This window comes from Pectinophora gossypiella, chromosome 17 (assembly GCF_024362695.1).
Source record: "Pectinophora gossypiella chromosome 17, ilPecGoss1.1, whole genome shotgun sequence".
NCBI lineage: Eukaryota > Metazoa > Arthropoda > Insecta > Lepidoptera > Gelechiidae > Pectinophora > Pectinophora gossypiella.
This window is the reverse complement of record NC_065420.1, coordinates 13639642-13666271: the sequence shown is the minus strand read 5'-3', so window position 1 is coordinate 13666271 and position 26630 is coordinate 13639642. Positions and strand designations below refer to the sequence as shown.

The 26630-nt window shown below is 37.4% G+C and overlaps 1 protein-coding gene across 3 annotated transcripts in view; it reads right to left on the bottom strand.

Annotated features, from left to right (window-relative positions):
- The window catches only part of LOC126374204 (zwei Ig domain protein zig-8-like), a 258248-nt gene that overhangs the window by 82815 nt on the left and 148803 nt on the right, over nucleotides 1-26630 (bottom strand). Inside the window, exon 3 of one of the 3 annotated variants that reach the window (XM_050020712.1) lies at nucleotides 5810-5869. The exons of the other annotated variants lie outside the window; for them this stretch is intronic. The gene's annotated coding sequence lies outside the window, so the exon portion shown is untranslated. The remainder of the gene's footprint in view (nucleotides 1-5809; nucleotides 5870-26630) is intronic. 3 annotated transcript variants of the gene reach the window in all.

The following is a 26630-nucleotide window of genomic DNA, read 5'->3' as shown; positions in this document are numbered from 1 at the left end:
AATAAATCTGTAGAGAGGTCAATTCTGTACATTAAATATTTTTTCAAAATAACTATCAGGGGGTGATAAGTGATCGATACTGATGCTAAAAATGCAATCAGTAAATTTTTTGTCTGTCTGTCTGTCTGTATGTTCCTTATAGAAACAAAAACTACTGGACGGATTTTAATGAAACTTGGTACAATTATTCTTCACACTCCTGGACAGGCTATAGTATACTTTTCATCACGCTACAATCAATAGGAGCAGAGTAGTGAAGGGAAATCCTTTTGTATGAAAAATCTAAACCACTCAAGTTAGACGTTTGAAATTTGGCATACAGGTACCTTAGATACCGTAGAGGTGCACTAAGAAAGGAATTCCCGAAATTCCCACGGGAACGGGAATTAGCGGGAAAATCATTTTGTATGAAATATCTAAACCACTCAAGTTAGACGTTAGAAATTTATCATGCAGGTACCTTAGGTACCGTAGAGGTGCATTAAGAAAGGAATTCCCGAAATTCCCACGAGAACGGGAATTAGCGGTAAAATCCTTTTGTATGAAAAATCTAAACCATTCAAGTTAGACGTTTGAAATTTGGCATGCAGGTACCTTAGATACCGTAGAGGTGCACTAAGAAAGGAATTCCCGAAATTCCCACGGGAACGGGAATTAGCGGGAAAATCATTTTGTATGAAATATCTAAACCACTCAAGTTAGACGTTTGAAATTTATCATGCAGGTACCTTAGGTACCGTAGAGGTGCATTAAGAAAGGAATTCCCGAAATTCCCACGAGAACGGGAATTAGCGGTAAAATCCTTTTGTATGAAAAATCTAAACCATTCAAGTTAGATGTTTAAAATTTGTCATACAGGTACCTTAAATACCGTAGAGGTGTACTAAGAAAGAAATTCCCGAAATTCCCACGGGAACGGGAATTAGCGGGAAAATCATTTTGTATGAAATATCTAAACCACTCAAGTTAGACGTTTGAAATTTGTCATGCAGGTACCTTAGGTACCGTAGAGGTGCATTAAGAAAGGAATTCCCGAAATTCCCACGAGAACGGGAATTAGCGGTAAAATCCTTTTGTATGAAAAATCTAAACCATTCAAGTTAGATGTTTGAAATTTGTCATACAGGTACCTTAAATACCGTAGAGGTGTACTAAGAAAGGAATTCCCGAAATTCCCACGGGAACGGGAATTAGCGGGAAAATCCTGTTGTATGAAAAATCTAAACCACTCAAGTTAGACGTTTGAAATTTGGCATGCAGGTACCTTAGATACCGTAGGTGCACTAAGAAAGGAATTCCCGAAATTCCCACGGGAACGGGAATTAGCGGGAAAATCCTTTTGTATGACAAATCTAAACCACTCAAGTTAGACGTTTGAAATTTAGCATGCAGGTACTTTAGTAAACTTTAAGCTTAGTTGCAACAGGATATTACAAAATTCCCACGGGATCGGTAGTTAGCGGGAAAAAACATTTGTATGAAAAAATCAAATCTAAATAAAAGGAGAAACTGATTGACTCAGTGACTGACATATCAACGCATAGCCTGAACGGCTAAACGTAGGCATTTAAAATTTGGAAGGGACATAGCTTAAGTACCGTAGAGGTGCACTAAGAAAGGAATTCCCGAAATTCCCACGGGAACGGAAATTAGCGGGAAAATCCTTTTGTATGAAAAATCTAAACCGCTTAAGTTAGATGCTTGAAATTTGGCATGCAGGTACCTTAGTTAACTTAAAGCTTAGTTGCAACAGGATATTGCAAAATTCCCACGGAAACGGGAGTTAGCGGGAAAAAAACATTTGTATGAAAAAATCGAAACCGCGTAAGATAGATGTTTTCAATTCAATTCAATTAAATTATTTATTGCATTCCATGTAGTACAATGGGGTGTTACATAGGCATAGGAACTAAAACATGGACCCTGTAGGGCACAGCAACATTGAAGGGAAGAGAGGAAGTGTGTATTAAAATTAAAACTCAATGAACAATCAATTAAAAAAAAATCTATTCAATCAATTGATTCAATCTAGCATGCATGCATACCTTAGTAAATATAAAGTTTATTTTTGGCTGTATTTTGAAAAATGGGAGTTATTGGGAAAAAAATTGTATGAAAAAATCTAAACTGCACAAGTTAGATGCTTGAAATTTGATATGCACCACACACACAAAGATCTCTCTCTTATATATAACACACCACGCGGACGAAGTCGCGGGCAAAAGCTAGTGTATAATATGAGATATTATAACTCATCATCTGAATCATCACCAGCCCATTAACGTCCCCACTGCTGGGGCACGGGCCTTCCCTATGGATGGATAGGGAAATCGGGCCTTAAACCACCACGCGGGCCCAGTGCGGATTGCTGGTTATTAACGACTGCTAATGCAGCCGGGACCAATGGCTTAACGTGCCTTCCGAAGCACGGAGGAGCTCGAGATGAAAACATTTTTTTTTTGTGGTCACCTATCCTATGACCGGCCTTTGCGAAAGTTGCTTAACTTCAACAACAGATATTATAACTGACGGTTATAAATTGTCTCGTCATTTTTTGAACTTCTCAGTTGGAATTTTCACCTACGTATATGAATGTGTTTTATGTACATACATAAGATCACGCCTATTTCCCGTTGGAGTAGGCAGAGACCTTTTTTTTTGTTTTGGTTTTCCCCGAAGGGTAAGACAAAGGGAACTATGCCCATACAGCCATGTCTGACGTATTTTTTTCCTTGATGATTAATGAAATGATGAAAGGTGATGATGATGAAACCTAAGCCCCCACCCTCGGAGTAGACTCCTACTCCGAACCCCAAACGAATTAACTCAAAAGTCCGCATAAACTTTTGAGTTATGAAGCGGCTTCCCGGCACGAAGCGAAAATAGGCAGATACACTTTGTTTATTGAATACTCCAATATAATAACACTCGCGAATGTCTTCCGACTAACTTAATGCGATCATTAACCACAAAATACCACTTCGTATTAATTATTTAGATTACTCAATGAAGAAAGCAACTGTCCCGTTCCCGTTTCCCGCCGAAAAGCCGTAGGCAGAGACCACGGAGTTCCGCTTGCTACGATCCTGACACACCACTTTTGTTTCTTCCACTCTCATCAAAGACTTCATGCATTTCCGTCGGTTTAGTGTACTCTTGATTTGGCCTTTCCTAAAACATCCTGGATCTAATCCCGGTATATAGGTCTTCATCTTCTAACTCCACCGCTACACCCGCATTATACATCTCTTAATTATTATTGATAGTGACCTTAAAGTTGATTTAGCTATAGTATTCATTTCAATAAGATCTATTCTAGCGTATGCTGCAGAATACAAAGCACTAGAAGTATTGATTCGGTCTAATTAACTGTGAAACTGTGTTGTATTGTGTCTCGCTATGAGTACAAAGTTGATAATTGTTTCATATTCTGCTTCATTAACCTTCTGCCTTTGTAGCTAGACTAGTACTCGAGTCTGGGAACTTAGTACTTATCGTACAAACTGTTCGCTACATTCCTAGTTATAAGTACACTGCTGTTATAAAATGTTTAAAAGTTTCTGAACGTTGTCTATAAAATGTTTTGCTATAATCTGTAAAATACTGTCGACGCTCCCACGGTGATGTCAACGTTTTAACATTGTTAATACTTTTTTTATGACGTAACTTATTGTAGATTTTCCGCAGATGGCATTAACTACTTGGCCGGACAAATAGGGATCGCTGAAAACTCTCACCCGGTACAACGTTTTAGGCAACAGGCCTGAAGGTGCCTCGTGCCAGTTGGGCGCAAATCTCGGCTCAGGGCGTCGTCTGAGAAGACAAATGTTTGAAAGAATTAATCAACCCTAGTGGGTCGATAGCGATAAGCGCTGGTTGAGGGAAAACGTCGACCACGCCGGCGGGGTCGATATCGGGGTCCTGAAGTGTTTGATGTCGCGAGCTGATTGGCCGCCTCTATGGCTAGAAGGACAAGGACCGATCGTCGTGGAGATCCTTGGGGGAGGCCTATGCCCAGCAGTGGGCGTCATACGGCTGATGATGGATGGCTAGAAGGACGTAATATACGATCCCGACTAAGAATAATCACCCTCTTAGTCGGTATCGTATATTACGTCCTTCGGGATTGTTATAACACATCAATAAATAACACATAACACAATGACATTATAACACATCAATAAATAACTATAAAATATTGAAACCTATTTTATAGGTCAGGAACAAATCCCCAAGACTATCGATCATTGGAAAAATATTTATTACAATGATTATTTTATTTATATCCCCAGTGATTTTTGCTTCAATCAAACCAGACCCGTATTCAAAATCAATACAAAGAAGAAGCAATTCTGTGTAAGTATGTACATACATCATCAAAGCAAATAATATTTCAGTCCGAAATTTCCATATGGCTAATGTAAGTGATACATATAGAAAGAGACCAAGGATCGCTCCTTGGGGGACCCTTTTAGTGGGTTAGCTATAAATCAGGTCCTAATGGAGTGTATAAGGTCTTTGGTCCCTACTATACGCATAATATTTCCGAATTTTACACTGACCAAGCCTTCGAGGTCGGAGGAAAGGAAACATCGAGAAAGATAGTATGTTGACATTGTCGAAAGCATTTGACGGAATGATTCGACACAATTTCCTATAAGGAGATTTTATGTGTGTGACTACGCTTTTTGCGGGATCGTTGTCCGTAGATTGCTTTTAGGGAAGCTTAAGATGTGTTGTCGAGATGATGACATTTGTTTGGTCAATTTTGGTTGATATAAAAAATACGTTTTGGATGTATTAAGTTTGTGATTCGTTTTACTTTCACGAAACATTCCACAAAATTAATACTTTATTTTATTGATTTTCGTTTTCGTTTTGACGGAATTTCAACTCGGATGGCATTCACTAAGTGGTCAGATAAACGGGACTGAAGTATCTTACTCGGTAAATAATAGTTGATCACCGACCTTATGATCTACATGATAAAAAAGTTTGCTTGTAAGATAAATATGACTTTACAGTGAAAACTAGTCAGAAAGATTGCTGATCATGTGGCCATGTAATATAAATTGACACCATCATAAGACATCACGCCAAGAAGTAAATGCCTAAAAAAAATCACTTTATAAAAAGTGAATTAACAACTTATAAGAAGTTTAAACCCTTGGGGGAGGCCTATACCCAGCAGTGGGCGTCGTACGGCTGATGATGATGAAGACGTTTAAATATTACTTAAGCAACAGAAAGTAAAATTGAAGTAAACACTAAACTGCTACATCCTACCTCCTAAAAATAAAACAAAGTAAATTGCTGAAGCAGTTCGTAATATTTCATTAATCAAAGATAAATATTTGGAGCTGTAACATAACGAAATCAAAGTTTGAAACCACCTGCCTGAGATTAATATTAATTAAGCGCTGGGTGCAATGAACTCTGGGCCATCTAAATTTATACATACATAAACTCACGCCCCTGTGATACCTAAAGGGGTGGTAGTGGCAGAGACTAATAGATAATAAAAAATCTCAACCCAACTACAGTCACTTTTGACACGTACATACGTAGGATGGATATGATTAACCCTACGGTGACAAGAAGACCTTACAAGTATTTCAGTGGTCCATTATATAAATAGGACACAAATTAACAAAATTCCTCCATCGGATCTCATCACGATTTAAAATTAATAGTTTATTTTTTCAAATCGATTTCGAAGCAACTTACGGGACAGTTGCTAGTTTTCTGTGCCTCAGCCTACCGCTTTGAGGCGCGCTGCTATGTGTTAAGTAAGCTAATATTTACTTACGGTTTCAAAAAGAGATGTTAAAATAATCCCACGAAATTGATGATCAGCAGAGACACATACCTGTAATAAGGGTAAATAAACGTTAATTTAAATTTTAAAACATTAGATAAGTTACTTATAACTACTGTAGTTGTGACTCGTGTTTCATACAAACATGTCAGAGGGTTTTGTCAGCTCTATATTAACTTTGACTTTAGGGTTGGTGCGGTTTATAATACAAATCTCACACAAGAAGGGAGACTGAATGAGCATAATAAAATGAAACCAAGCACTCAAACCTTTTCATTATTACTTGACGGTTCCATTAGTATTAATTAAGAATCTCTGTAAATTATTTTGCTCTAATTTGATAAATATTACCAAGAAAATATATTATTAATGCTCAAACAAAAATCTCCGAGTATTACAAAATTGGAACTTAGAAAACATGGACCGCTGAACAAATTTTAGAACGCAAATTAATTGTACTTAGAAAAGGACTTCACATAAAATATTGAAAAGGATTTCTATTCCAATTGTTTCCTTAGCATTACAAGGGTGAAAAAAAGAAAAGTTCAATTTAAAGAAAGTTATTGCATATAAAATGAGGGCCCAAGTAAAGTGGATGGTACATAATATGAAAAGTTTGACACTTAAGTCGGAGAAGTGTTAAAACTGCCTTCACAGAATAGGTAATGATATTAGACATGATTATACAAAATGTTACTTTGTTTTAAGTGGGTTTAATGTGTGTTTTTGAGTAAGTTTTAAGTTTTTTGTAACATAAATTCCGACGTTATGGCTATACTTATAAAACATTATGACTATTGGCTCAATAATCTTCATTTTCATAGACATGTTAATTAACTCTTTAAATAAAGTTAGAATACTTCTTTATCATCTTTGGTGTTATGACTGAACTCCACCAGAATAAGCACATATTCATATTCATTTATTGCATGTTACCAACATAAATTAAGGAGGAATATTGTGAGAATATACATGTGATGCCCTGCAAGGGCACGACAATATTAAAAGAGGCGACACGAGGTATCTTATTATAATAATATTATAAGACATAATCTAACTAAATTATTATAAACGGCCTCCGTGGTCCAGTGGTTGAGCGTTGGACTCACGATCCGGAGGTCCTGGGTTCGATTCCCGGTGGGGACATATCACAAAAAATTACTTTGTGGTCCCTAGTTTGGTTAGGACATTACAGGCTGATCACCTGATTGTCCGAAAGTAAGACGATCCGTGCTTCGGAAGGCACGTTAAGCCGTTGGTCCCGGTTACTACTTACTGTGTAAGTACGTAGTCGTTATAAATGAGTCATGTCAGCCTGGTGTGGGGCCTTTGGCGGCTCAATAGTAACCCTGACACCGGGGTTGATGAGGTTAGTAATTCGCCTCAAAACCCACACGATAGAAGAAGAAGAAGAAGAAGATTATAAAATTAAGTAATTAGGTACAAAATTATATAGTTAAAACAAACATAAAACATAAACAGCCTATATACGTCCCACTGCTGAGCACAGGCCTCCCCTCAATCGACCGGAGGGGGTATGGAGCACTCCACCACGCTGCTCCAATGCGGGTTGGTGGAGGTGTTGTTTATTATATAGTTACAAAATTATATTATAACACAGCTGTTTATAATACTACACGTGTAAAACTTAATAACGAAATTAAAAAAACAAACTGAAAAGATATAATAGCAAAATAGAGATGTCGAAGCATTTAAGTATTTAATTTATCTGCAAAAAATCTTGAATGCTATAATAACATTTGTCTACAAGGAACTTTTTTAAATAAAGTACTGTGAAAAAATGTAGGTTTGTCTATATATATTTTTTAATATGGTTAAGAATATGATTATATATCTTGATGACTATGTGGTGGCACCTCCGTATCGTAAGCCCGATGCTTTACCACTGGATCATGGAAGCCGTTGATGATAAGCAGCAGAACGTGTTCTGTTCATTTTGTTCCCAGTTCACAATCTTCTTCTTTGCGAGTCGGTGGCGATCGTTGCTATATTTTTGCTGACCGATAGTTGGCCACGCGTACGGCATTGACAGTGGTTTCGTAAAGACCTTGAATAGAAGCAATAGTAGTTTTACAGTTCACAATAGAAGCAAGTTTTACTAGAACTGAAAAGTAAGATTTTCTCGCGTCGCTTTGCGCGTCTTTGTTGTAGAGAATATACTACCCAAACTCAAAAACATCTTTATTCATCAGGTAACAAAGTCACACTTTGAATTGTAAATTTTTAAATAAGTATTTTTTACATCGTTTGATGTTTTAACGCGGTAAGAACCCGGTAACCACTACTATCTACTCAGCCTGTATGCACCCACTGCTGGGTGTATGCTTTCTATTTTATACGCCATCCTTTTCACTCCTGTTCAAATCTTATTCATTGCTTTCCGGTGTACCTCACAATGTAATTCGACCATCGAGTTGGAACTCGATAACATGTATTTTTTTTAAATATATTTTTTGTCGAATGTCTCATCCGTCTTAATCTACTGCAGCTTCCCACAACCTGTATACAGCACAGGGCACAGGGCCTTAGACGATCTAAGTACCAGATGAAAGTCCTGGCGTCCAGAAACAACATAACATAAGCTTACGACTATATCCCAACTGGGGTAGTCAGAGGTACATTGATGCAAGATGAACTAAGTACCCACGCCTCACAGATCTTTTGTTACACCAACGTGATGATGATGAGCAGTATCGCCGTCTGTAATGGTCGAGACAACTGTGTTAGTGGAAACTGTACTAGGATATGTCTATAACTCATTAGTTCAAGTCTACTATCAAGGTTCGAACCAGCGCTTCCCGATTGAAAAGCCAGTCGGTGTACCACAGGACTACAGTGACCAGAAACAAAATTCAAAGGAAAGACCTCCCTTTGTCAATTTATAATGTCCAAGCCTATTTGCGTCGGTTGTTTTAAAGGGACCTTTGTTGACAAAGTAATTAATTTCAGGATAACACCGCGAGTCCTGCGCGCAACTGTGTTTCAATTTGACAACTGTGTGTCATAATTTACGGTACGTTCTCAGTCAGGGGTAAAATTACACTTTGAGAGAGTAATATGAATGTTGAAGTATGTCAGATAATTACGACATAAATATCAAAATCACTTTGTGATCCCTAGTTTGGTTCAGACATTAAAGTTTGGGTCCAAAAGTAAGATGATGCACGTTTTAAGCTGTTGGTCCCGGTTAATACTTACTGATGTAAGTACGTAGTCGTTACATGAGTCATGTCAGGGACCTTTGGCGCCTCAATAATAACCCTGTCACCAGGGTTGCTGGGATTGTTAATCCACCTCTCAACCCACACGATAGAAGAAGAAGACATAAATATCATAATCACAGTTGGTTCGAACATTATAGACGGCGATACGGTTCACTATCACGTTGGTCTAACAGAAAGCTCGGTGAGGTGTGCGTAGTTAGTTCATCTTGCGTCTTGGATATACGTCAGAGGACTACCCCAATTGGGATAAAGTAGTAAGTGATTGGAATATATATTTTATATCAAAGGTTCAATACGATCTACTCTGAACAGCGTTCGTGTATGAAACGATTGATGAATGTGGAGGAAGAAAAAGAAGTGTGTCAGAATCGAAGCAAATGGAATTCCATAGTATCTACTTAAAAGCATCCGTGGTCTAGTGGTTAGAGCGTTGGGGTCACGATCTAGAGGTCCGGGTTCGATTACCGATGGGGGGGCATTGTCGAAATCACTTTGTGAGACTGTCCTATGTTTGGTAAAGACATTGCAGGCTTGAATTGCCTGATTTTCTGATAAAGTACGATGTTTCTGTGCTTCGTAGGGCACGTTAAGCCGTTGCTCTCGGCTATTACCTGACCCGCAGTGGAACAGCGTAGTGGAATATGCTCCATACCCCCTAAGGTTGATTGAGGAGAAGCTTGTGCCCAGCAGTGGAACGTATATAGGCTTTTATGGTTATGGTCTTTATGTTAGTAATCTGCTTACTCTGGTGAGAAATAGGCATATATTATTTATTTATTTGTATAATACCCATTGATCTCTACGATCTCGTTACAATCGTGTTCTATAATACTATTAAGAACAATTCAAAATACGATTATGCCATTCCGTTACAACTTACCAAGCAAATATTATGTTTCAACGTTCCAAGCTTTGTGAAATGGAATTGTTTTGAACGGACCGTCATTGTAAATATTATCACCAAAGCACTGAATTAATAACACAAAGGGCACCATTAATTTTGTATTTATTGTCTGTTAGTATTAAAATTAATGATCTGAGCTTTAAGTCGCCTCGATTAGAAGTCAAGACGAAAGCTTATGTTTTAATTCGTAGAATGTTCAGAGTTGATACTTGAATTATTCTGTTAAAAGGACTTGTATTACATACCTAACAGGTTAATGTTTTATTCAACCCTCATTTTTTTAAGGATACTTGTTCCTCTGAACAACATTGCCTATTGGTTATTCCTGTGATTTGATGAAACATTTTGTAAGTAAGTATCAAAATTAAATATGAAAATTGGAGATGCCCTTGAAAATGTTTAGATAAATACAGGTGGTTAGTGACATCGTAACGAATACTTTAAGCGACGATTTAAGCCTTGATTCTGAGTTGATATCAAGTGGAATTTTATGTCGCAAAAGTTTGGAACGGAAAATAATTTAAAAAGACACTAAAATTGAATCAGAATCGTAGTCTGAATCATCCCCCTCGGTATTTGTTACGATGCCATTAATACCCTCTCGACTTGTATGGCTACTTGCTTGTACTTGTACAGGGTTTAAATGACATCGTAACAAAGACTGAGGGAGATGATTCAGCTCATTATTCTGAGTTAATATCAAGTGGAAATTTCCATCGCAATGGTATAGAATTGAAAATAATTAAAAAATAACACATCATACATGAATTAGTTCATGCAATCAAAGGAGACTCAAAGTCAGAGGGGGTGACCCTAGGTCTGCGTCTTACCTGGTCCAACGCCTGTCAGTGGCTGTGCAACGGGGCATTGCCTTTAGTGTAATGGGTTCGTTTGGACCAGGTCAGATACAGAACACTTAACGCTTAGTTGAACGTGACGAAGTTACGTAAGTTTCTGATTATGAGTTTTGATTTTGTTTTTATTTTTATTTTGTATATTGTATTATAACTCAGTTAAAATTCAATTGAATTAAAAATAAAGCGATAATATCATTTTTAAATTTCATTTAGATATATAGAAACAGTTCATGCAATAGGAGAGGAGTCTATTGTCTAGGCACAAATCCTCGAAACCTCGTATCGACTATCTATGAATCAAGTGTATTATTATTGAACAGTTAAACCAAATTGTCAAAATTGTGTATATCCTTAGGAAAGGTTCAGCACGATCCACTCTGAACCACCGTGCGTGTATCAAACGATTGATGAATGTGGAGGAAGCAAGAGATGTCAGGATCGAAGCAAATGGAATTCCATAGTCTCTGCTTACCCCGGTGGGAAATAGGCGTGAGTTTATGTATGTATGTGTATGAACAGGTTTTGTCTTGATTTATAATTGGATTTCTGTTCACTTGAACAGTTTTAGATTATAGTACTTTTACAAAGTGTTCCTGAGTTTTTCATCCAATTTCTTCAAGATCTCTTGAGAGTTCGTAAAACGTTAGATTAGTTTGCCCAAAATGTCTGTTCCAATTTTCTTTTCGGAGCTAATAGAGTGGAAGTAAAAAGTGTAGGTATGTTTAAGGTTAATCACTTAGGAATTAACGTTTTTTGAAGACCCTATTTAAAAAAAATAATCGATCAGCCTAATCCCGACTACATCACTATGCTAATTAATTTGACAACACGGACTTCTGTATTCTGTGTAGCTATTGTAAAATGATATCTTTATAAATATGTAAGTGTAATAGCCTCCGAGGTCCCGGGTTCAAATCCCGGTGGGTACATATCACAAAAAACACTTTATGATCCCTAGTTTGATTAGGACTGGCTGGTCACTTGAATTCCGAAAGTAAGATGATCCGTGCTTCGGAAGGCACGTTAAGCCGTTGGTCCCGGCTACTATTTAATGATGTAAGTAAGTAGTCGTTACATGAGCCATGTCAGGGGCCTTTGGCGGCTTAATAATAACCCTGACATCAGGGTTGATGGGGTTGGTAATCCACCACACAACCCACGTAATCCGACATACACGTTACATACGTATACACTTGTATATATATACACCTTTAGATGAAACTTTCTAACAAACAACCCAAAATAGGGTCTAAGGTAAGGTAACTTAATTATAAAGACAATTACGAGTACAGCTTGCTTTTCTTATCACTTTTGTAAGCAAAGCTTTACACTTTTCAGTAATTTTATCTAGATACGAACATAAGATCACGCTTTACTTCCATTGGGGTAGGCTGAGACCACGGGATTCCACTTACAAGAAGATCCTGACACACTACCTTCGTTTCTTCCACTCTCTTGATTATTTAGAAGATATGAATGCATGGGATTAACTGTCTGAGAACTGATATTAGGCAGCTAAATTACTCAATTGTATATCAATATTTTATGTTTTTTTTTTTTTTTAAGAACGTCTAGGGCCCTGTGCCGAGGTTTTTCTTGCAGCTTCTTTTCCCCGGCTATACAGGTTGTGAGAAGCTGCAGTAGTTTTAGGCGGATGAGACGTTCGTTATGTAAAAATTGACGATTCAAAGTGTAACTATGTTACCTACTGAATAAAGATATTTTTGAATTTGAATTTGAATTCTCATCAAAACTTTTCATGCATTCGCGGACGGAAGTCATGTCAAAAAAATCTTCATCACTCTAGGAAGATACTAGTACTAATTCCTATAGACCTCTTCTAATTTAATTTTAAGTTATACCTGTCATTTTCTTATCCGCCGAAAAGGAAAGGGACAGGCATAAAAATTATGTAACGCACGTCAATTTTAGGTAGAATTCTAAAAACACCCTCGCAAACTTTTATATTGGCCAATAACCTGACAGAATTAAGTTGATAGTACACGTCAGCGAGATGCCTATTTTATTCGCCCGGGTTATCATTAACAGTTGTCAGTCATCCGTCCCGTTCCTTTTCGGCAGATGAAAAAATTACAGGTATAACTTAAAATGAAATTAGCAGGGGCTCATAAGAGTTAGTTCCAGTATCTTCCTAGAGTGATTGAGAATTTTTTGACATGATTTATTGTAGATTTGCCGTAAATGACATTAACTAAGCCGGCGCGGATGCATAACTTAAAATAAACGGGTATAACTTAAAATAAAATCAGGAGGGGTCTGCAGGAATCGGGACCACTAATCCAGCATTTACCAAATACGTGTACCACGTTCAAGCGTCATTTCGTACCTAGCTCTGTAACAAAATCGTTTTATGCAAATCTCCGTAGTTTGACGATACCCGAGTGGCCTGTAAATAAGCTGTGCATAGTTTATTACTGAAAATGTTAGGCGTAAATTGCACGTAGACAATTTCTTTTAACACATTACACCCGAAGGGTATAGCACTGTAATATAGGAGCTAACCTGATATATTTCTAGGTAAATGAGGGGGCTTGGGAGGAGCTCGGTGGCGCAGCGGTAAACGCGCTCGGTCTGCGATTGTTGAAGTTAAGCAACTTTCGCAAAGGCCGGTCATGGGATGGGTGACCACAAAAAAGTTTTCATCTCGAACTCCTCCGTGCTTCGGAAGGCACGTTAAGCCGTTGGTCCCGGCTGCATTAGCAGTCGTTAATAACCATCAAGCCGCCATTTGTCCGGCCAAGTAGTTAATGCCAGCAGATCTACAATACAGTGTTACATTGTTATCTTCTTTATGTTGAGTTGTAGTGCGAAATAAAGATTTTTTTTATTATTATTATTTAATTCGGGCGTGAGTCTATGTATTTGTTTTACCTGAAACTATGTTACGATTACTATCTTATAAACATGTTTAAATTTAATAAAATTAATAATAATAAATAATTAAACTGTTCAAAAACCGAGTCGCGTCACCATATTTAAAGTGCTTATTAGAAAAAATGTCTCATACCCCGATTCCTCTTTTTAAAATTTTAAAATTCAATAAAGCCAGAATGACTCCGTCACTCTTTATCACATTATGACTTGATGCAATTACAATTTTCAAGCTCTTATTCTCTATTTAAAGATTAAAGAGAAGGTGAACGTCGTGTCTTATAAGGAAGTGAAATAATTGGCCTTTGATAGGCAAGAATGGAGAATGCTACACCGCAAGCGCGTGGCTGTTAAATTGGTGATGATAATTGGATGAGAGCCGTGGTAGTCCAGTTGGTAGAATGCTTGCCAATCATGAATTCAAACGCAAAAAATGTGGGATATATAAATAACACGGGATATTTTAAATATCTTACACCTTATATTTTAACAAAATCCTCCAACCCGACCGACAACGCACCATCTACCCTCCTTTCTTACTTTTTAAAACTGCCTTACGTCCCATTCATTAACCATCCTCCTTTCATACAATAAACAATCAAATTCCCATTCATTCATTCATTCATTCCCCTCCATGTGCAGTAAGGGAAGGCTAAGTCGTAGGACAATAGGCACAGCTCTCACAGAAGACACGGTTAAGACCAATGCGCATATTGGTGTTCCCCTGCTTGATATTGCACTAGATACATACCACGTAACAATGATCACAGTACTTAAACCTAATAGTTTTTATAACTCCCAAATACGGTCAGTATAACTCATATAATCCAACAAGTTATAATGAAACTTACATTGCATATTATTCGCACTGTGTTCGCCGCTCGTTTCATTTCGCATACTAATGAGTCAGTATTTTTATATTAAGTCCTTATGTTCCCTTTTTTATTGTATACTGAAAAAGTTTTAGTCTCACGGGAAATTAAATGAATATCAAGAACTCTTGAGAATAATGAAGTTTAGCATTTGCTGTTACTGCTTTTAATTATTCAACTTTCTAACTTCAAAAATTTACTTTAAGTTAAATAGTACCCTACACGCCAAGTGTTGAAGAAAGGTTTGTTGTAAACTCTGAAAACAGTAGTAATTAACAAAGTATTTCATTACTTACTATTTGTATAACTTTTATTTGCCTTTCGTTAGCTGTTATTTGCATACTTTCTAACAATACCTCAGTGATAGTGTGAAGGGTATGTACGTGAAACTGAGATACTTACGGACTTAAAATAGAATAATGATCTTAAATATTGTAAGGTAAGACAGATATTAGTATAATAATATTTTAAACACAAATTCGATATTCCACTAGACTACATACCTGAAGCGTTATTATTTAAACCTTTTCTGTATGAACTCAACTAAAGCATTTGATTAAGTAACTATCATAACATATCGTTAATAAAAAATCCGAGATACAATAAAACCTCGTGTTATCCGTTTCTAGTATCTTTTGGAACTATTCGGGTTGAGTAAAAACGTGACTATCATTACGAGTTGATTTATTGCTGAAACATTCGAAAGGATCCCTCAGGGGTCGACTTTCAGCCCCTTGTTGCAGATGTTACGCAGATCTCAAGCTTTAACGGGACATATATTAATGTGTTTCAGTTTTTCAACTCCTATATGCATTAGGGGTCGTGGTATTTGTTTTCCCGAGGGGTTTTAGGATAATCACCATGGTTTTATTTGAGATTGAGAACATAAAAGTGTTTCAAATATACCATTCAAATATTTCAAATATCAAGTAAATAAACTTCCAATTAAAGATTATTGACTTCAGCAAGAACAACATTTACCTACGTAATACATAATTAAGTACCAACATAACATTATAATCATAAGCTACCGAAATCACGACCATATTCCAATTGCGGTAGTCAGATGTACATCCATTGCAAGATGAACTAAATACCCACAGCTCACCGAACTTTCTGTTAGACCGACGTGATAGGTAGGGAGCCTATAGAGTATATAGCCGTCTATAATAGTCAAGCAAACTGTGTTAGTGAAAACTGAATTTAAGATAAAACATAACGTATTACCAACACAAAAAAAAAAATATTCTCCCCGTATCAATGATGACATTAATAACACAAATAATATGTTGGTAAGTAATGCCTATTAGCTAAGTCTATTAGATACATCAAACACATCATATTTTGATTGATGTCGGCAATCTTCAAATTCTAATTAAATACAAACCAACACACGATCTTACTTATTCAATTTCGGTATATTGAACTGGTAGCTATATTGGATCTGTTATCAATCTTGTTTTACGTCATGACCTTATTATAATAAGCAGAGGTTACGCTGACTGAAAAGCCATCATAAATATTGATAAATTGACAGAGCATTTATTCAACGAGTCAGTGAAAGTATTATTCAAGAGATACATTATGTATACAGTCTGTTCTTTTCGAGCACATAAATGTTAATTATAGGGTATTGTATTTTACAGATAAAAGGTCAAAAACTAAACATAGTGCAGACAAACCACAAGACATCAGAAGACATTGCACCCACGTCATTGTTGGTTCTCCATACCTTGGATGTAAAAAACCGCACTATCAGTTTTTATTTGACGTGACTTATTGTAGATTTACCGCAGATGTCTTTAACTACTTGGCCGGACAAATGGGGAGCGGTGAGGGCTCTCACTCGGTACACAATTTAAGACAACACGCCTGTGGGTGCCCAGTTGGCCGCGAACTTGGGCTCAAGGCGTCGTCTGAGAGGAAGAATATTAGAAAGAATTAATCGACCTCGGGTCGATAGCGACAAACGCTGAAAGAGGGAATTCGTCGACCACGACGGCGGGGTTGTCGCTATCTCTAACAGAATCCGTGGTCCAGTAGTTGAACGTTAGAAGGAAGTCCAACGTTCAACGTGGTCTTGAGAGAGAGAGAGAGAGAGAATTCTAGACCATCGATTCGCGACCATTGACTTCTGTATTGCATTTGAAAGTTAGAAGTAAGTCCAACGTGCAACGTGGTCTTGAGAGAGAGAGAGAGAGAGATAATTCTAGACCATCGATTCGCGACCTTTGACTTCTGTATTGCTGTTGAACGTTAGAAGTAAGTCCAAAGATCAACGTGGTCTTGAGAGAGAGAGAGAGAGAGAATTCTAGACCATCGATTCGCGACCATTGACTTCTGTATTGCTTTAATAAAGTCATTTTCTGTACATGGCGAGTGTCTGGTACTGTATCAAAAGGCTATGTATAGGTCTACCTGGTCAAGTGGCTGCTGAAGGAAGAGAAATATATAGGAAATTTTCACACATCACATCCAATCACAAAAACTACTATAATATGATACATGGTTTGCTTTGGACATTGCGATTGATCAGCCAATCGATAGTCCGAAACTAAGATGAACGTAGAGCCTAGTCGCAGTCAGTCCCGGTTACTACGTATATATTATCTAAGTAGATATGTAAGATTGCGGACAAGGATCATTACGCGAGTAATGTCAGGGGGCTTTGACGGCCGTAGTATCTGTCAAGGTTACGGGAAAGGTTTGGTGAAATCCGGCATTGACCTCACAATCTGAGATGGAAGATGAAGAATTGTCACTATTACAACTTAGGACGCCAACACCATGAGTAGATGTAAATTGCCTTCAAGACATGCTACGTTCAATTCAATAGTGATTATGGACACGGGTTAGTAATCTGCATACATTTATGCGCAAGCACGTTAATATTCTACGACGTTTGTCTAAACATCGTTCACAACTAAGCAAACACAGTAAAATTTGAGAGTAAGTATCAGAATTCAAATGATAGGCGCATAGTAGTGGTACAAGGCGATACATTCTGAGATCCACCCGATATTGCAGTCTGGGGAAATGCAAATGTTATCACGTCACTGGAAACGGATCGTGGTGACGCAGATGTGGAATGTACTGGAAACGGTAGGGTTTTATACGAAAGAAATACGTGATTATCATCAGAAAGTGTGACTTTGGCAGTGTAGATTTGATTTGGGTTTGTAGAATTGTTTAATTATTAAACATGAATCTCACGTATGTTATTACTTGTAGTTTTACTAAACATACATACATACATAAACTCACGCCTATTTCCCACCGGGGTAAGCAGAGACTATAGAATTCCATTTGCTTCGATCCTGACCTACTTCTCTTGCTTCCTCCACATTCATCAATCGCTTCATACACGCACGCCGGTTCAGAGTAGAGCGTACTAGACTTTTCTAAGGACATCTCCAATTTGGTCAATGTAAGTCCTTCTATGTTTTCTAGGTTTAATAAAGCCATATGAATAAGTAAAATCTATTTAAAAACAAATCCATGATAGCCACCGAGGAGCTCGGTGGCGCAGAGGTAAACGCGCTCGGGCTGCGATTGTTGAAGTTAAGCAACTTTCGCAAAGGCCGGTCATAGGATGGGTGACCACAAAAAAAAAGGTTTTCATCTCGAGCTCCTCCGTGCTTCGGAAGGCACGTTAAGCCGTTGGTCCCGGCTGCATTAGCAATCGTTAATAACCATCAATCCGCACTGGGCCTGCGTGATGGTTTGAGGCCCGATCTCCCTATCCATCCATAGGGAAGGCCCGTGCCCCAGCAGTGGGGACGTTAATGGGCTGATGATGATGATAACCAGCGTGTGACTTCCATCATAGTGCCCCCTATTACAAAGGACTTAAACAGAGCTGGCGCAGTGAGTTCTTTCACTTCTTCATACCTTTAACTCCTCTGCCAACCTCTTTGGAGATACAAGTGTCAAATGATATATTCAAAATCAATATAAAGAAAGCTACAACAGACTTCGACATTTTTCAGCCATCTTTGATACAAAGTCCCTCTGAGGGTTTTAAGACACCCCCGGAAACATTAGCAGTTTAACGCGTTCCATGATTTTTTTACGCTCCCAAGTTTAGTATACAGGGTGTCAGTGACACTGTAACGAATCGGGTGAGAGCCGTCAGCGCTCCCCATTTGTCCGGCCAAGTAGTTAATGCCATCTGCGGCAAATCTACAATAAGTCACGTTAAAAAAAAAAAAAAACTGTAACGAAAGCTATGAACGATGATTCAGACCATGTTTCTGAATTGTAATCAAGTGGAATTTTCCGTCGCAAAAGTATGGAACTGAAATAATAAAAAAAAAATATATTTTTTTAGTACTTTTCCGATAGAAAATTCCACATGGTATCAATTCAGTAGTATCATAGTCTGAATTATCAGCCAAAGTTTTCGTTACGGCGTCGCTAACACCCTTACATACCCGTACGGCTACAAAATACTACTGTTTATTCTTTATTGGTGCAATCATGCGTACAAAGGTTCTTAAATTAATTATTAGCACTTACAACATGACACCCCGTCGGGGCACTGCAAATTTTCTTTCTTTGATATATCAAAAAAATAGAAGTAACTCAATCATACAATATAAGACACAATAACAATATCAGACATGATAACAAAGAGCATTTTAACTTAATAAAATGAATTAGTGGATCAAAATAGTTATTTCGATTCGAAAAACTCCTGCAGATTATAATAATTATTGTTAATTAGGTAAGTTTTCAATTTTTGCACGAAGACATTATATTTACTAATATCCGATATTTCTTTTGGAAGCTTATTATATATTTTTATCACCATAATATGCGCATTCTTACTGTATAACTTCATATTTACTCTGAGAAGTATCAGTTTATCTGTACGTCGAGTCGTGCGCATGAAGCGATCATTATTGGCTTTATGGAATAAGTGTTCATTTTGCCGGACAAATTTTGAAATTTCTAAAATGTATAATATACCTGTTAGTGTAAGAATAAATACAATACTTTATTGCACCAAAATAAAAAGCAATAATAACAAAAAGACTCTAAACTAGGCTATGGAGTATGTATTCATTCCTCTCAGTATTCGGTACGGTGTCACTAATACTTTGGTAACGTACGTAACGTACCTACTTCAGACTATTCAATGTGTTCTAATATCTGCGTAAAATCCGTTCATGCTGAGGTCATGCATTTGATTACTAGTCGTCCCCTTGTTTGTCAGTCGGTATGTACATTGACATTGTGTAGATGTGAATTAATTTTAGGTCACACCGCATTTGGGGGACGTTCAACATATTCCAATGGTTTCTAATCTCCTATGCTTTGGAATCTTTGCCTAGGCATGTCGTCTTTTTTTATAAAGACTTCGATACTAAAATCTGCTTTGAGTACGAGTAAATGTTTTATTCTCCGTGAAAACAGTTATCATGTTTTGCTTCTTTTAACTATCCGAGTATAGTTTTACATTGGTGCTAATTCCTGTAAATACCATCTAATTTTATTTTAAGTTATATCTGTCATTTTCTTATCCGCCGAAAAGGAAAGGGACGGGTAATCGACAAGCATAAAATTTATGGATCACACGTCAATTTTAAGCACAAATCTAAACCAACCGTCTAAAAATTTTACATCAGTCAATAACCCGACACATTCAGTTACTCATTCTTCCTAAAATTAAGAGCTGTGAATCATCCGTCCCTTTCCTTTTCGACGGATATGAAAATGACGGATATAACTTAAAATAAAATTAGGCGGTGTCTCCAGGAATCGGGGCCACTATTCATATAAAGACTGAAACGATTTCGTACATTGCTGGGCTAAGATGTAATGAGCTGAAAACGGTGTGAATATTCATATTCATATTCATTTATTGCATGTCACAAACATAAATTAAGGTGGGACATAGTAAAAAGGTACATGTGACGCCCTGCAAGGGCACGGCAATATAAAAGAGGCGACACTATGTGCCTTATTATAATAATATTATAACATCTAACTAAATATTATTATTAAGTAATTAGGTAGGTACAAAATTATATAATTCAAGTGTTTAGTGTATGTATCGCACCACACGTGAATTTATAGGTTTAAACTTATCAGTCACACACTGAAAATTCTGTAACTTTTGTCAATCTGGGAGCTGAGGTAATGGAGGTGTAGGAAAAGTGAGGTTATGTCGCAATATTTAACTATCGGATAATTCCTGATAAAAAAAAATATGACAAATTTTGTAGACCATATCCCAACTTATTACATTTTGGCCCACCGTTTTCCATCACCTTTAAGTATGAGAGAGCGGAGAAGTAAACACTGAAATCTTCAGTAACCGACCATATTATCGTAAAATGACTTTACACACCACAGAATTGAATTAACACCTTAATATTCGAATTAAAGAAAAAATGCTTTCAGCGACTCGCACACACGTTGTCCTCCATTCCTCTCCTGACCCTTTCTTTTTACTAAATACGTCTTCATTCATATCTTTTCTCTTTCACACACGTATCCTGCATCTCTGTCTCACGTACCTGTCTCTCTCTTACTCGTTCATCTTATATTATCTTACTCTTTTACCCACACTCTCATACATCCCACATTTGCTTATTTGTATTTATCACACATTATCATTAGGTAAGTGTATTCTTTTGAATCCAAATTCAAATATACTTTATTGCACCAAAAAAAATCAAATCGATATTAAACTTTTTTCTTTATCCCATAGCATTATCCCGTTTTTCACAGGATCCGATTACCTAACCTGAAGATTCGACAGGTCCGGTTTTTTTTTACAGAAGCGACTGCCTGTCTAACCATTAATTAATAATAATAATTTTTTGAAACATTATTGTTTATGCTTATCAATAAAGTAGATCTGGTAGCATGGAAGAAGAAATTTCTTTAGAATTTATAATAGCATAATAAACGGCCGTATTGTTCATAACGGTGTTATTATCTTTTTTGTGTAAGTATGTTTTAAAATGTTTCTTGTGCCTGTATGTGTGGAATATTTCTATCGTATTATACTAGGTAATTTTGGAATGAAAGTTAGAGATTACAAAATGTAAAGTGTCGCACTAGCAGGCAAAGATACTTAATTAAAATTATGTTAGTGTTCGAAGGGTGTGTATCATGCCGTCAGCCCACGCATAAAATTTTCATAATAAAATCACAGCAAATAATTAAAACACGAAATAACATCGAATGTGCTAGTGGGATGGCATTTTAGAAAATATTTTATCACGATTCACTCACGCACGTTCTTTTATTATGAAACATATTCAAATTTCACAAATGGGGAGCGCTGAAGGCTCTCACCCGGTACAACGTTTGAGACAACAGGCCTGAGGGTGCCCAGTTGGGCGCGAACCTCGGCTCAGGGCGTCGTCTGAGAGGAAAAATATTTGAAAGAATTAATCGACCCTAGTGGGTCGATAGCGATAAGCGCTGAATGAGGGAAATCGTCGACCACGCCGGCGGGGTCGGTATCGGGGTCCTGAAGTGTTTGGTGTCGCGAGCTGATTGGCTGCCTCTATGGCTAGAGTAATAGGGTCGTCGGGATCTAGAACCGGACCGGCATCTTCAGGATAGGTAAGCGAACCCTGTGAAAAACGGGATAATGCTAGGCAGACGATGAAACTCGTTGAAGGTAAATTTTACATTCTTTAAATCCATAAAATTTCGCATGGTACTATGGCTGAGGAGAAGAAATGACAAGAAACTGCAACAGCAACACGTCTTTTAAGTCAATTTATACTTATATTTAAAGTTATTTAATACTTAAACAGTTTATAATTTACGTAATTCTACACATTTTTATCACTGTCATTGTTAAAATGTAGTGTTTTAAATGTTTTTTTCGACAATGTCCCCATCGGGAATCGAATCCGGACCTCCAGATCGTGAGCCTAACGCTCTAACCACTAGACCACGGAGGCTGTTAGTTGGGTTGCCTTGTCATAGACTACATAATATATTATGGTAAAAAACTGTATTGACCAACAGACATGATTTTCATTTACCAGTAAGTCTATTTCCAGTAGTTTAACTGGTAAGACTATTCTGGAACATCTAAACTGGAAAATCTTATTCTAGAAATCATTATCTGAATAATTGAGCAGTTACAGGCAGTTACTGAACCAAAAATGTGTTTAAATATTAGATGTTAATTTGCTAATCGTACACTCAACAATTCCTTTTCAAATAGATTCACTGAAATGTATTTAGAAATCCGATTACTATGGATGAAAGCTGACCTTTGATCCTCTTCTTTACTCCAGTTCACTCAAATTGATTATTTATAATGAAGGGCTATGAATATTATAAATATGGAGTACAACGGTTATAGGTAATCTTACTCGAAAAGATTTCATTTCATAGAATAAGGAATAAAAACGCAGTTTTGTCTTCAGTTTTAATATTAACTCAAAATCTTTTTTTTTATACCTTTGATGGGTTTGCTTTTGGCTCCAGACTTGTCCGAAGGCATTGACATCTTAGACAAGAAATAGACGTTTTTTTTTTTTTCGTTGCGATGGTAACATCTGATACAGGATGTGTTAGTAAAACTCGCAGTATTATAGGCATATGTATATACAAGGGTGATTCACATCGTAACCATCTTCTTCTTTGCGAGTCGATCGAAACTAAATTTTTGCTGACCAATAATTAACCATAACCACGATCCAGGCCGTGATTTTGGGTTAACATACTTGTGCGATGGAAAATTCCGCTTATTCCTATTAGTCTGAATCACCCCTCAAAGTTTTGTTACGATGTCACTAACAATCTGTATACGGGGGAATACTACACTGCGATACGGGGGAAACCCTAGTGCAGGGCTCGCTTTTAACCTGTTTTATTAGTTTTAATTGATAAAAAAAGAAAAAATACTTTATTTTACTCATTCCCCGCCACCTCTGTTTATATCCGATGGAATATTAGCCGAGGCTACTCCCATTATCAAGCACACATCCAAGAACAATCCAAACATGAATTGAAACCATAGATTTACCACAACCGTAGATTGAACATCAGCGATTAAAAATTGGGACGCAAAGTTACTGTTAATATAGCGATGTTGACAGTAACTTATCTCAGTGCGCGATTAGGCCCCGAACTGACAACACGGGGAAGTGCGTTGCAAAAATAGAAGCTCAAAGCCAAAAAAGAAGGATGGAACATCATATTTCTAATAAGTAATGACATTGTGCATATCATAGTATAAACATTTTTAGTTTAAAATGTGCTAAAACAAGTACTCCCGGTCAATCCGAGTCACAGTATAACCCTACCGCGTTATGAAGTACTTCGCGCTATCATCATCAATTTAAGAGCCACGCTCTTGTCGGTGTAGCATTTTCCATTCCAGTCTATCAAAGGCCAATTCCTTGACTTCCCTATAAGACACGACGTTAACCTTTTCTTTAATCTGTTCCATGTAAGCTCTTCTTGGTCTTCCCCTTCCTCTCTTTCCTTCTAGCTTTCCTTCTATGATGTTTTTAATGAATTCGTCGTGTCTTATTAGGTGTCCAATCATCTTGCCTCTTCTGTCCAACTTCAAAGTAGCATGGAGAGTATTTTACTTCGCGCTAATATATGTAATAAGACGATGCGTACTTTCTTAATTTGACACGTTTTTATTTTTACTGAATGTAGAGGTATATACCGCTGTGTACGAATGTATAGCTAAACAAGCGCCAAGTTTTCGCCGCATTTTTGTATCAAGCGCTGTATCTACGGTAGTGATAAATCAATGATTCAAACTCACAAAGTTGAATTCAGTTTTAAAAGCTAAAATAGAACCCCTTAGTTCGAAGGATTTACATACAAATCATATGGGTTCCAATACGAAATTCGTTCTGCTTGATTAATATTCAATGGTATCTCATATATGTCTGTGAGCTGGTGCGATTTGGCACTGTAGTCATGTCAGATTCAATTTAATCAGATATGTAAAGAGATCGCAGTGTTATTGTGTTTCTCGACGGTAATAACCTCGGATCCGTGGTGTTTCGTGTTATTTTTCCCTCAATCAGCGCTTATCGCTATCGACCCACTAGGGTCGATTAATTCTTTCAAATGTTTTTTCCTCTCAGACGATGCCCTGAGCCGAGGTTCGCGCCCAACTGGGCACCCTCAGGCCTGTTGTCTTAAACGTTGTACCGGATGAGAGCCTTCAGCGCTCCCCATTTGTCCGGCCAAGTAGTTAATGCCATCTGCGGCAAATCTACAACAAGTCACTTCAAAAAAAAGTATAATTTCTTGCCCATGAATTTTGAAAAAAGATGCTGAAGCTACAAAAGTAACCGCCTCAGTGGTCCAGTGGTCGAGCGTTAGGCGCACGATCCGGAGGTTTCGGCTTCGAATCCCGGTGGGGAAATATCACACAAACCACTTTGTGATCCCTAGTTTGGTTAGGACATTACATGCTGATCACCTGATTGTCCGAAAGTAAGATGATTCGTGCTTCGGAAGGCAAGTTCAGCCGTTGGTCCCGGTTACTACTTACTAATGTAAGTAGTCCTTACGTAAGTCATGTCAGGGGCCTTTGGCGGCTCAATAGTAATCCTGACATCAGGGTTGATGAGGTTGGTAATCCACCACACACCCACATGATAGAAGAATTGACCTTACAGGATGTACCTTTGACAACCCCAATTGGTATATTTTATGTTATGATGTTTTTACATATAAAAAAATATTAAGTAAGTACTTACTATTTCCTATCAAGGTATGAAAACAAATCCATTAAATACTTTGCCTGAAGAAACATACCTGTAACAAAATGATTAAACATTAAATTATTACGATTTATAAATAACATGGCGCCTAAATATTATTTTGTTTGTCGACTTGAAAAGGCAAAATAATTTAATTATCATTTAGTTTGTATAACAATTTTCTTATAAATACTCGAGTTATCTAGGTTATAAATAAATGCCCATTCTTTTTTCTCTGTTGGACTGGGAGTAGAAATATGTTCATACTTCATCTCCTTAGCATTAACCCGAAGATTTGTCAGGTTCGTTTTTTACAGAAGCGACTGCCAGTCTGAACTTCCAACCAAATGGAAAACCAACCCAATAGGTACAGGGGGGTTAAAACGGCCACATCGAAGCAATTCATCTAAAAAAGCAATATTGAAATTTGACATTTGCGCATATAAAAGCAAATGCGCAATGCAAACAAATGTCAAATAGCAATATTGCTTTCTTAGATGAATTGCGTCGATGTGGCCGTTTTAACCCCCCAGGTTAGGTCACATACCTCCGAAAATGCATTTCTCGGGAATGTTGGGTTTCCTCACGATGTTGTCCTTCACCGCTGAGTACGTGATAATCATTTATAATCCAAACATGAATTCGAAAACAAATTTGACTATGTTTAGGCCTGTGCTGGATTCGAACTTGCGACCTCAAAGTGAGAGGCAAACGTTCTACCAACTGGGCTACCACGGCTAGAAATAGGTTCATACATACGTACATAAACTCACGCCTCTTATAACGTAGGCAAGATTTTGTATACGAGCGCATGTCAATGATCCTAACGTACGGAACTGAAATACGACTTTGAATCTGTGATAACCCTGTTCGAAGGACGCGGGACTATTTTCTAAATTTCACGGGTCCGAATTCGATTTTATGAGTTTTATTTCATGTTTCAATTATCAATAATTCAATTCAATTGGTTTCTAAGACTTGTGCGCGAATAATGGCAAAAGGCCCCAATTACATGGGACTTAAACACGGCTGGCAAGGAGTGGGTGTACCTATTACTTACGTGATGAGACTGGAGTGAGGTATGTTTCTTGAAAACCGACTTACTTGGCTTTTAGAGAATCACATGGATGAACGAATACTAGGTACTACTAGAAGGCTTTTTCTCAGACTAACTTTAAACAAAAGTTTCCGAACAATCTGTGTATACAACGATAGATGAATGTGGAGGAAGCAAGAGAAGTGTATAACGATCGAAGCAAATGGAATTCAATAGTCTCTGCTTACTCCGGTGGGAAATAGGCGTGAACTGCTTAATGTGACCTCCGAA